This window comes from Antennarius striatus, chromosome 9, assembly GCF_040054535.1.
Source record: "Antennarius striatus isolate MH-2024 chromosome 9, ASM4005453v1, whole genome shotgun sequence".
Taxonomy (NCBI): domain Eukaryota; kingdom Metazoa; phylum Chordata; class Actinopteri; order Lophiiformes; family Antennariidae; genus Antennarius; species Antennarius striatus.
This window is the reverse complement of record NC_090784.1, coordinates 5,916,832-5,929,509: the sequence shown is the minus strand read 5'-3', so window position 1 is coordinate 5,929,509 and position 12,678 is coordinate 5,916,832. Positions and strand designations below refer to the sequence as shown.

General features: G+C 42.0%; 1 protein-coding gene across 4 annotated transcripts in view; it reads right to left on the bottom strand.

Moving 5' to 3' along the window:
• The window catches only part of rspo2 (R-spondin 2), a 54,142-nt gene that overhangs the window by 9,446 nt on the left and 32,018 nt on the right, over positions 1 to 12,678 (bottom strand). The gene's annotated exons all lie outside the window — the stretch shown is intronic.

Genomic DNA, 12,678 nt, shown 5'->3' with positions numbered 1-12,678 from the left:
TAACATGATGCAACGATTATCCTGATCTACTACATCTTGTCATCTCTTACCATTGCCCCGTTTCCATTTAACGCTGATAAATGTAAAGATCTCTAGATGAAAACGAAAAAAAAAAAAAACAAACCACTGCAGCATTGTGCAGCAATACTCTTTTTGTGTATTTCTGTTTAGTTTAGAATTGCCATAAAATACATAATTATCGACTTTTTGTTCCACTAAATGGACCCTTGCTTTACTGCAGTGGCGTCAACCAATGAATGGTGAATGAGGATAAGCAGTCAGGGATTAAACAGGCATCGCGACCGGCCTGCTGAGTCCGATGTGCCTTGAAACCGCAGGACTCAGAAAGAAGCGAGCAGCCCCCTCTGTGGTCTCCTATCTCCCGACTGACTCATCGACACATCTGGGCCTAAGTATATGGGGCTCTCCTGCCCCAGGGGCTCTCGGGAAAATAAGGGATAATTAGCGTTAGTTGACTTTAATGAATGGCTTAATGTTGTGTTTCATTTCTGATGAGAAAAATATAAAGCTCAGCACTTATCAAAGGGAATTCCTGAAAGCCTGCCATTGGTGTGGGTATGTTTGTTTTTGTATTTGTTGTGTGCATGGGAGCGAGGCAGTGTGAGCTGAAGATAGATTCAGCATATGAGGGAGTGACTTAAAACGTGACCGCAGATCCAAAGATGAGGAAACCTTTTGGGACGTACAGTAGCAAATCCATCATTGTAACTGCGAGAACACTACAGATGTGAGCTGTTTGTCTGTGCCCAAAGATAGAACAGCGCCAAAGCACTGCACTTTCATTTCTTCTATACGGAGATGAGGTCTCTGTGAAGACTTTGATCCATCCCATAATTCCTACAAGCTGTTTTATTAAACAGGAAGTATCTGAAAGCCATGATAGCCATTCATCTTTAGTTTCCGATAAGTGCATTGGATTGAGATTATGACATTGTTCATTTTGAACATACACAGGATCTATCACAGAGTTATTATATGTGTCTGTTATGTGTATTATGTGTGTATTGTGTGTGTGTGTGTGTGTGTGTGTGTGTGTGTGTGTGTGTGTGTGTGTGTGTGTGTGTGTGTGTGTGTGTGTGTGTGTGTGTGTGTGTGTATGTGTGTGTGTGTGTGTGTGTGTGTGTGTGTGTGTGTGTGTGTGTGTGAGGTAAATATTGGTAAAAACTGGACTTTCTCTACCTTTGCACACTCAACATTCACATTAACTCGGGCTTGACATATCGTCTGACTAATGGAATGAAACACATTCAATCACCAATTGTTTTCCATCAATGTAAAGCTGTACCCCACCAGGATTAACTCCGTACTGTTAAAAGCACTCCTCATGCTGACAGTAGATCAAGACAGGAAAAGCACTTCCTGTAACACGGGTGACCTCTTCACACCACTGTTAAACAAATATTTGTTAGAGTTATTATTTATCTGAGAACGTGAATCTGCATTTCCCAGGAACATAATGTAACTCTTGAATGAGGCTCCCATGAGTCTCGTCTAAGTCTTCACAAACAATCTCTTTGCATTATCCACATGGCTGCCTTTATGGAGAGGAATAAAATGGTTGTTAACATAGCCACGAGGAGGCATGCAATAAGGTGAGCTAAGAGCAGGGGGGGCTTTCTGCACCCCTCCAGGGGCCATAAGGTGGTGGAGGGGAGGATGGATGAGGGGCTGTGAATGCAATAAAGTACTGAGTACTGATACAGGGTACTTGTAATAATAATCATCTACAAAACCTTCTTTGTGAAGCTAGAAACCAAAACACAAGCTACGTGACCAAATACTATGCACTCTAATATATAGTATAACACATACACTATGCTGTTTCTTTATTTCTAGATCTTTTCACATTTTCTTCAATTGTGACTTATAATTTGTCTGTAAATAACAATCTGTCTTCTATCCTTAGTCTCTAATTAACAGCCCATTATTTCATGAAATTTGGGTGGTACATCTACCAATATGACTGTGAGAAAAGAGAGCTTGACAGGCATAGTAACTGTGAATAAGGGGGCCAGGGTGTCATAGCTATATTAAGATGGAACCATGTGTGATCCACATAGTCGCCATCACCATTGTGCATGTGTTCTGTTACATGAGGGCGTTTGGTATGCATGGTGATGTGCGTGCGAACATCACACTGTTCATTCTCTAATTCTACCTGGTCTGCATCCTCCTCGACTCAGTGGGGCTGCAAGGGGACAAGGGTTGGAGGATATAGGAGGAAATTGTACAACATGATTCCCTCTTTATATTTCATTTCTTCACAAGCCCTTTTATCCCTACTTATTTCTACCGGGAAACCCCAGGAGGAAATCCCTCACATGTTTGGACATGGAGCACAACTGTCCCAAAGCAGGACCAGACTCTAACGAGTGAGGAGCCAAGCTAAGTCAGACAGGCTTAGACACCACAACAGAGACAGAGGCCGTCAGGATCATGCTGCAATCCCCATGCAATGGCCAGTGATGAGGGAATGAAGTCTGACCGGCGCTTTTTGTTTTCTTTGATTGTTCGACTAACTCTCAAAGGGCACGGTTGTTCATTTGGTCTCCTGTGATGATCCAGCAGACTGCTCATATTTTTTGATAAAAATAGTTCATTAGTTCACAGCAGAAGAAAGGTGGGGGGTGGGGTGTGTTTGATGTTTGCAGAGCTCCTGTTGCACGCGGAGAGAGGTAGAGCCAATTCAGGAAGGGCTTGATCCTCTCTAAGGCCTGTGCTGCATCAAACACTTGTCAAACACTGGGCAGACAGACAGCTGAGTGGCTCTGACAGATCTGGTCACAGACACTGGCAATAAGAGTCACCAGCACTCAGCTCCTCTAACCAGGCACAGCATCCCACTCTTGTCAATAATCCACCTTCAGCTCGCTAAAACACTAACAGAGGCCTTTGAGGCATATGGCAGAGATTTTCTTGTTGTTTTTAGTTGTGTATGATTATGGTGGAATTTCAACGGTCATTTCAGGGTCTCACCTCACAGCAGACCTGTTTGTATACTCCAGAAGGCAGCGGCATCTGTCAGAGATGCGGCAAGGAAGGAGAAACAAATCAAATCAAAGGAGGCCTAAGCCCCCACTAATCTGAAAGAAATGTCTCAAGGCCTGTCGGGATCATGGTCCTGAACCTACACCCAGAGGAAAGGAGCGTTTATGTTTGAAGAGATTGGATACGGTACCTGCAATCGGTCAAGTGTCATTACACCAACCACTCAATCATGTCTTAAGACATTCCCTGATGCTCTGTTCTTGTTACATCTTCCGCATGTGTTGCCATCCTAGAAAGAGGGATCTTTCATTTGTGGTTCTCCCAGAGGTTTCTTCTTTTTTTTTCCCCCCTGTTTAGGATTTTTATGGAGTTTTTCCTCACCCGGTTTGAGGGTCTAAGAGCAGAGATTATTGTTCCTCTGTACAAACTGTAAGCCCTCATAGGCAAGTTCTCATTTGGGCTACACAAATGACATAAATAATTGATTGATATCCTCTGAAAATGTACGACCATGAGTCATTTTTGACTAAAATAAAACTCAAGGTGAATTTTGATTACAATATGTTTGAATTTAAAATGTTCAAATTTACATGCATTTAGTAGCAACTGAAGAAACTGTGGAAGACAAAAACACATTTAGAATGCAAAAATTAACATGATGTAAAGGGTGATGGGCGGTCAGGAAGACAACATGTTTACTTTAAAGAGCATATGTTTCATTCTCCTGGCTACTTCAGAGTCTTTACCGTACATGTTTCTGTTAGTTTGGGTGAAATGACTTAGTTTAATGTGGAAAGTGTTGCTCTTCATGACAAAGCCACAGACAATTACCACCAGATTCTGCAGTCACCCATGGCTCCACAGAGCATTTTTTCATCTTTAAACATACAAGTTTACTGTTCTGGTTCAGTCTCATCGCTCTCATCATTATCATTTACAGCAGTATGTGCAGCTGTTTTCATCTAAATAATTCTAATGAACCAACTGTAGGCCACCAACCAGCGTCAAACGGCAAAGTTACATTAGCTGGTGGAGAACTTCAGCCGCTGAGGAGCCAGACACTTTCTTTAGGATTTGGTGCCATATCAATTTATAAGGTGATAATATGTCAGCGTTGTGTTTAACAGTTAGGTGCCTCTTTAATTGCTCCACTGTGAGTTTCTTCTAGTGTCTTAGCTGGTCTTGTTGGAATTCTGTAAAGTGAGAAAATGTTTGTGAAAGGTTTGTGTGATTATTTGCTACTTTACTATGAAATTGCTAACCTCTGACATCACCTGAGTGTTTTGCTTTTTCATGTTGATGGAAATTCAGTGCTCCATATCCTTGGTAGATTGGCTCTGGCCTCTACTTATCACTATAATGGCTGTGCTTTTAGTCTGCATTGCCCTGTATTTGTCACTACTAGCTCACACACACACACACGCACGTACGCACACACACATACACAACACCCAGAAAATCACTCAGCCAAAGGCCAGCAGGCCTATACTTGCTGCTTTGTTGTGTCTGTAAGTCTGTACAGTGGATCAGAAGTGGGACTAAAGTCACACCAAGACCCGAGGGGAGAGGAGAGGAGAGGAGAGGAGAGGAGAGGAGAGGAGAGGAGAGGAGAGGAGAGGAGAGGAGAGGAGAGGAGAGGAGAGGAGAGGAGAGGAGAGGAGAGGAGAGGAGAGGAGAGGAGAGGAGAGGAGAGGAGAGGAGAGGAGAGGAGAGGAGAGAGGCTGAGCCAGTGCAACTGTGTACCAGATGTTTTCAGGCTCCCCCATGCGGCTCCTCGCCCTCCTTCTTTTCTCCTTCAGCCAGACCACTCGAGAAGTTGAACTGTAGTACATGCTGTCTCGAGCAATGTGTGCCACGCGAACACGTCCTCTTTCAGACATGCACGCCGTTCAACAGACAACACTGCAGCATGATACGTGATACGCAAGAGAGAGAGAGAGAGAGAGAGAGGGACAGGGAGAGAGAGAGAGAGAGAGAGAGAGTCGTTTGAGACGGGTAAAGACACTGGAAACCAGGGCGAAAAAACAGTGTAGCGACTTGTTCTTTCTGTGAGGTCTGTTTTATTGTTTGTTGGTGTCTATTACATGTGTCTCACACACACCGCCTGGATATGGGTGTTGGTAAACGTGTGTCCATATGCACCCTCAACTACATGGTGTGGTGTAGATGTGAAGATTAAAGAATTTGTGGCTCAGATGACTGGCAACAAGGCTGAAATGGAGGTCTAGCAGACAAAGAGAGGGAATGCAGGGATTCAGCACTTAAGGTGATCTAAATGTAAGGTGAGGAGGCCTGACATAGGAGCCGATAATTATTGATACAGGCATTGGATGTTCTTTGAGTGAGAAAAAACACGTGATATTTCGTGCCTGAATTTCACCATTTCCAAAAAATCCCAATCAAGAACAACATGCAGTCTTTCCCTCAAACTGTACCCACCATTGTGGAGGAGCATCTAAAACTACATACCACTGCGGCACTCTCCAAATCCATTCTAATGAAATTTTTAAAGCAGGGTGAGCAGGTTTCATTACATGTTTTACGGATTGCCACCCCTGAAGCTGTCCTGTAAAATCATCTAACACTCCACTGTATCGATTTCTATGGACAGCCCTCTTATATAAAATAAGGAACAATTCTCCAGATGTGGTCAGAAGCAAACCACCATCATTTCATAAGAGAACTTCTAGTCTTGGGGTATTTTCTTACAGCCCCAAAAAGAGCTGCATGTATGAGTTAAGGTCTGCTTCGAAGATCTCATCACAAGCTGTTTCCATCCATCCCTGTAACGACACAGAGCGTGTCTCAAATGCTGTAAAAAATCACAGGGCGTAACAGCACAAACTGCCCATCGAGGGAACATTCACTGAAGGTGTGCTTTACAGCCCCGACCGTGTCAGTGTATATCAGCCCATATACTGCTCAGTGGGGGGAAATAGCTCCCGTTTGCGGACCATGAGAACATGAGAACATTTCACTCCTGTACAGTATTGCCCCCCTCCTCCTCTACCTCCTCCTCCTTCTTTCCCCCCTCCAGTTTGCTGCCACTTTGTATGTTAGCGCTCGTCTGTTTTTGATGGGGCTGTTGATGTCGACCCATATGCTTCATTTCCTCTGCTAGAAGACGGGAACGGAAGCTTGCAACCAACACAGTGTTCTTCCTCTTTAACAAAGCCACACGGAACTATATCTGTTAGCGTATCTTGGTTTTCAACATTTGAAATAACCCATTCATCATCAGTTTCATAAAACAGGTTGTCGTTATGCCTGAGTATAAACATCAGCTTCTGCCGATGCTTTGCCTGTGAAATAGACATCTATTTATTGTGGTGCAGAAAGATATCTACGTCAGCTAGCTTGGATTTATTGCGCGAGGATTACTAACATTACACACTTCACAATAAAGTGAGTCAAACAAATAAGAGTGTTGCTGTATCTAATATGTGTACAAGAGTCTACAAAAGGCAGTTCAGCAAAACCGCAACTCTACTGGGCCAAAGAGTGGGAAAAAACACTCACACCCCTCCTCTTTCTTCCTGCTTGGTAAAGACCAGATGATAATAATGTGGAGTATGGAGCCCCAGTGAGCGTCGCTGACCCCTCCTCTTCCACCTCCCTCCTTCCACCAGTCCACCCCCTCATCTTTGAAAGGCCTCCACATGTTTATGGCTCATGCCTGTGGTATGACGATGGATACTCCATATAAAAGCCAGCAGGATCATGGGGTGTTTCAAATATTGCTCTCTGAAGACAGTTGCTGACAAAATGACAGCAGTCATATTTATTTTGGTCAGATAGAAGGGGCACTTAGTGGGAAGTTAGTCAGAAACCCCCACCAAGCCAACCACCTCCTCCTTCTCCTATCATCATAGTCTGCCTCCTCTGAAAAGAATGTACCTATGGGGCAAAGAAGTCCAAGGGACCACTGGTTATAACTTTCTTCTATGATAGAATAGAAGAAGTAGGCATGAGGCAGCATAGGAAACCCAAATCTTGGCGTGAGTATATCACCATAAAATGAGTGCTGATCGCATGGGCCTCGATAATAATTTTTATCCATTTAGGAGAAGATATGAAACATCAGCGCAGAAATGAGGGGAAAAAGAAAAATCTGCGGCAAAGATTTGCAAACATGGGATAGCTGAAACAGAACTTGTGCTAATTTGTGACTGTGACCGCAGGAGTTACCATAACTGCCATTGGCATTGGGATGTTGGAGACCTGGCCAAGGCAATGACAGGTTGATGTCTCTTTCCTCTTTAGCCATGCTGTTATTTCCTCCAACACAATGCAATGCGAACAATAACTTGCGTATACAACATAAAGAAGTAATCAACTAGACGTTGGCAGCTAGTAGTTAAATAAATGAATGATGGAAGTGTGTGCAGTGGGAGATGGTGGTAGGTTGACTCTGTCAGACAATAACCCAGTCCCTGTGTCCAGGTGGCAAAAGACAGCATGGTAGTTCTGAGGCCTTCTCACTAGCTACTGTGTCAGCCCCTATGGAGAATCCTTATTAAATGAAGATTAAGCCGTGCCTCCCACCGTCATAATAGGTTGCAGTGTGAGGAACACATAATCACTATGACAGGGTGGTTGCCAATTTGAGCCCTCCTCTTGTCCTGGGAAAACGCTCCTAACTCTGCTCCTGCTGGCGGGAAAAACTGATCTGGATTGTCCAGGGTGGACATCACTCCACTGTAAATCATTCCACTGTGGCAGAACTCAGAGTGGGATATGTCATCTGTGCACCAGCTCTCCCGTCTTAAAATCCTGAATTCCCATATTGCACACCCAGGGAATGTCAATTGGCATAAAGAGATCAGAACATGGGGTAAGAGAAGTGCAGTGGAAGTCCAACCAGAGCTCAATTGTCATTTGGCTCAACTAAAAGATCTTCAGCAATGACATAAAAATGTTCAATCAATTAGTCTCGTGTTGAAAGTTTCTAGTTTCTTTTAAAAAAAGAAAGAAAAAAAAGCTGTTCTGATGGAGGAAGGATACATCTGACAAAAACACATCCAGAAATGTGTTTGGATGTCAGGTTTCCAAGCCAAACACAGGCCAGACTTAGATGTGATCACGCTGAGTGCGTAACTAAAATGTTCAGAAGTGAATGGTATCTTTCGCCAGAGCTTAAACCCCTTGGCTCAGCAAGTATAAACACCAAAATTGTGTGTCATTCCCTCTTATGCATACACGCAACTTCTTGCTTGTGCATAAAGTCTGGCAGAAACTGAAATTGTTTGGTATCTCAGACATTGAGCACTGCAGAAAAGGTGGTTGAGCTTCCTCCAAAGCAGATTTCAGGCAATCATTGTTTCTAAATGCGTTGGTTTACAGGAGCACAGACTTCGGAACAGATGGTTTGCAGACATAAGGACCAGGAGGTCCACAGCATAGCAGATTCACCACAGAACCAGGCTGGTCTCAGACAGACCTGGCATAAATCCCATCAGTCAACCAAATCCACATGGGTCTGGTTGATCCAGGGCAGATCTGAGTTCACTTTGGTCCTCGGCTCTAGACTTGAAGCGTTTGTGGGGTAAATTAAACAACTGCCCACCTTTCTGCCATGTCCGCTGACCTTAAATACAGACAAAGTCCTTGAGGGGCTTATAGATGTCACACAGAGAAGTAAAGAAGTATACTGATTTGGGGTGGGTTTATTCCCCCTACACTCTTGCCACAAAAAGTGGAACAAAACTTGTTTTGTCAGGGTTTCAAATTGATGGCAGAAGGAACAGGGCATCGTGTCTGCGAGCACTCGTTTTCGCAGATACAGTCTAAACAAAAAATGCACACAGAAGTAATTGTAGCCAGTGTTGGCGGTGTCTGGATGCAGGGACTTAAAAGAAAGACGATAGAGAACGATGGTCTCAGTTGAGTTCTGTAGAGAGGGGTTTCTTTGGTTACACGTATGGGAGCTCAACACTCACACAAAGGCTTGTAGCTCAAAGTACAGGCACATAAACCAAAGGTAAAAGGTCATGACTAGGGTCATAGAAATTGTGAAGCATTTAAAGTGAGTAAAATTTAGAGAAGTTTTACTGATCCACAACTTTGTACTGAAAAACAAATGTTGTCTTGTCTGTTAGCTTTGTGTTTAGCTGCCTTCTGCATGACAAATACGAATCCACCTTTAGCCACAAATCAATATTGAAGATAAGTGTAGATGTCAAGATAAGCCACAGATTACATTACTACATTTATACAACGATTATTTTACCCAAATGCACTTTTGGTGCATTTTGTTTGTTTCCTTACATGACTTCTGCATTTTTGAGACCTGAAAATGCAAACTTGTGAAAACAGGTTCAGTTTGCAATCTTTGTTGTGTAAATAGGAAACTTACTATTCCTTTGAAAATGACAACATCACAGCCCTGCCTTACTTGCATATGCAGAAATAATGTAATTGTAAGAATAAAATATAATGCTAGTCTGTGTGGCCTGCTTTCTGATACGCACTCTTTTAGTTTACTATTGCTCCTCCAATGTAAATTTACTCAATCATCACTATGGTGTCATTCTGTGGCATTGATTTTAAAGTTACATCACCAACCAAAGCCTTGACATATATACCACTTTGTTTTCAGTAGTTTGTCCGTATCCTTTCTGACAGGGATCATTTAAAAAAAATCAATGGCATGTGAAAGCAAAACTTTTCAAGAAATCGATTAAAAAAAAATGTCGTCATGTAAACAGGGTCTAAGAGTATGAGTTTCATGAGCTTGAAGATTTGAAATGGTTTACTCAACAGCTAATGTTAGTGGCGTAGATCAAGCAACTGTTGTACAACCATCACAGTGGGGTGTGTGGGTAAGAGAAGAAAAAATGAGCAAAGCAAAGTTGTCACACATATGTTTGTAACCCAATGAATCTGATGATGGGTTGCTGGGAAATCTCTGTAGGGAATTCCTTAATGGCATCAATATGGAGCAGCCAGGCGCTGTGCTGTTACCACAATCCTCACCTTTCCTCTCCTCTCCTCCCCCCGAGCTCACAAGACAGAGAGGAGGGAATCCAGTCTGTCAATACTGATAGTGCCAGAGCAGCTATTAATAAAGTCTCTTTATTGTTTGTAGGTTGTCCAGAGCACCATCCGGAGGTCAGAAGAGCATTTTGCTTTCCTGACCTCCGGATGGTTATAGCGCTATTGACAGGTTATAACGCTACTGACTGAAGCACATGCCAGCCAAGCTGCCGCTGGACAACATTTCCTCATTTCTCCAGGGATTCTCCAGCACACATTCTCATAATGTATTTTTAGATTTTTTTTTTCCAGATCAATAACAGTACAGTTATTTAATCCTATTGCATTCAAGTGAGCCAAACTATTTAATCACGGATTTAGATGCTTTTAGAATGTTTAAGTAAACTTTGTCCCCTTGCAGCCTTGCTGCATTGTCCTACATGCATTTGTCCTTTTCAACTGGAGAGCACAAATGTTCCACAGAAAATATTTGTAAAATGTTAGTGAAAACCAGCTGGCAAAAGAACGACATTTTTTCTGATTTCAAAGTTTGCTTGGCATTGAAATAGTACTTGTTATGACATACCATGCCATATTTTGTTGGCTATATGCAATCTTTGTCATTTTCATGTGTTGCTATCAGGACAACACTCAATCTGTCAAATATTAACAGCAAATTAATCCCAGCAGTATGAAAGATATGTGGTGTTTACAGCAATAAACAACTTGTATTTGACATAGTTTACAGTTTCCTGTGAAAATCCCTCTCCTCTTGACATTTTTTGGGCATTATTTCTCCGCCTGTGTAAGTTTATTGTGGGGATGACATCTTTGCCAACATAGAGGGGAAAGAAGATCATTTGCATTGTCCTTGTGCACATCACCAAAGCTGGGAGACAGGGATCTGTCAATGGCGTCCAGTGTAATTTAAATACATGGATATGTAGAAATGCAAGCCAGGGTGATCAGATAAGCATTTCCATAAATAGTGCTCTATACCAACATGCTGCATCCTCAGTTTAGTCCACAGCATCTTTATGGTCTGTAGTTACATGCAGTTACATAATTCTATGCCTCTGCAGAACAATGGTGTTTGGTGTCTGATGAGATGTTTGTACCTTAGGTACAAAGTGAGCACTTCTATGTTCATATTTTACTCTGAGTATAAAGTCAGTATTTTGTGGTTGCTGCTTTTAATTTTTTTTTTTAACTAAATGTACTTTAATGCATTATAAAACCATTTGTGAAATTTTAAAATGTGGAAAATGTATCAAGTTGAAACCAGATTGGAGCCCTCTCTATAGAGCAAATACTTCCTTATTAGTATTTTAAAATTTAGCCCCTCCACTCATCTAGGTATGCTATTTTATCAATCTTATTAAGTGAATATGTGACAATGTCAGTGGGCCAAACTTTATCCAATCGTGTTGGATCTCCTTATATTCAACTTCAGCTTCTTACATTTTAAGGTGTATTCATTAAGTTAAGGGTTGTTTTTTTTCACTGGATTTTGCCAAGCGGGTATGTTTCACTCAAAGTCAAGTGGTTGGTAAATAACAATCATGCCTAATTATGAAATTTTCCTTCATCAAACGGCCCTCTGCATTGCTTCCCAAGCTCAGAGAAGCCCTTCTCAACAATGATCCATCGGTGGTTTCATGTTTGTGATAATTAATGGCAGTAACTATGTTCAACAATGCCAAATTTTAATTAAAGAAGGTCATAAAGATCCTTATGAAAGGTCAAGCAGACACAGAAAAGCCCAGAAGAGATGTATGGGGGTTGGGGAGAATTTCCCTGACAAATGGGACAGGGATTTAGGAACTAAATGTGCCATGGAATCACAGTTTCCAACCTAAAAAGCAGCGACTGGCTTACTGGTGCTGAAAAATGAGAAACTATCTGGGTTTATTTCAAGTTTATTTACTCTTTCACCACTTTAATAATGATCCTCCCATTCAACAGTTCAAGCCAAAAATGGAGAAAAAATCCTCGAGGTTAGAATTTTTTCTCTTTCTGTTGAACAATGTTTTTCTTTTTTTGACAGTCTGAGTGATTATCTGCCACTGTAATTGCTTCCTTATTTGGTGAATTAAATATTTACACTTGGCCTATCCTAATCCAACAGTTAGGAAAGACGTAAAAGTAGGCTACATTAGGGGAAAGACATTTATTTCAAAAGCACTGCTAACTGGGGCCATCATCCCAAATGGTGTGTTTGGACCGTCTGAGAGAAATGGTTTACTTTTTGAAAAAAAAAGATATTTTCCTTGCTGCATTCACACACAGAGAAAATTCCAGATTTGACTTCTCATTTAATGGCCTGACGTGCACGTTGTGTGTACTGCAAATATCTCTCAAAGTGACGGGAAAAAACAGAGACGGCCATTGAGGAAACCTGCAGTTCATACGTTGAAGAATTCCATGGAGGAGAGGAAGGGAGATGGGGGGAAAAATATACCTAAGTAAAAGAGTTGGCTTGAACAAGCCTGCTATGGAAAACTACAGATATTTCAAGCATGGAAATGCCACAGTGACCCTTAAAAACAGACGGTAAAAAAAAACAACTGAGTGCACGGCAGAAGGATTACATGAAACAGGTGGAACTCCGAGAGAAGGAAAGAGTTCTCCTGTGGGATACGTGGGCTGTTTTCTTTAATATTCACCAGAGTAGTGTGAAGTGAACATGGATGA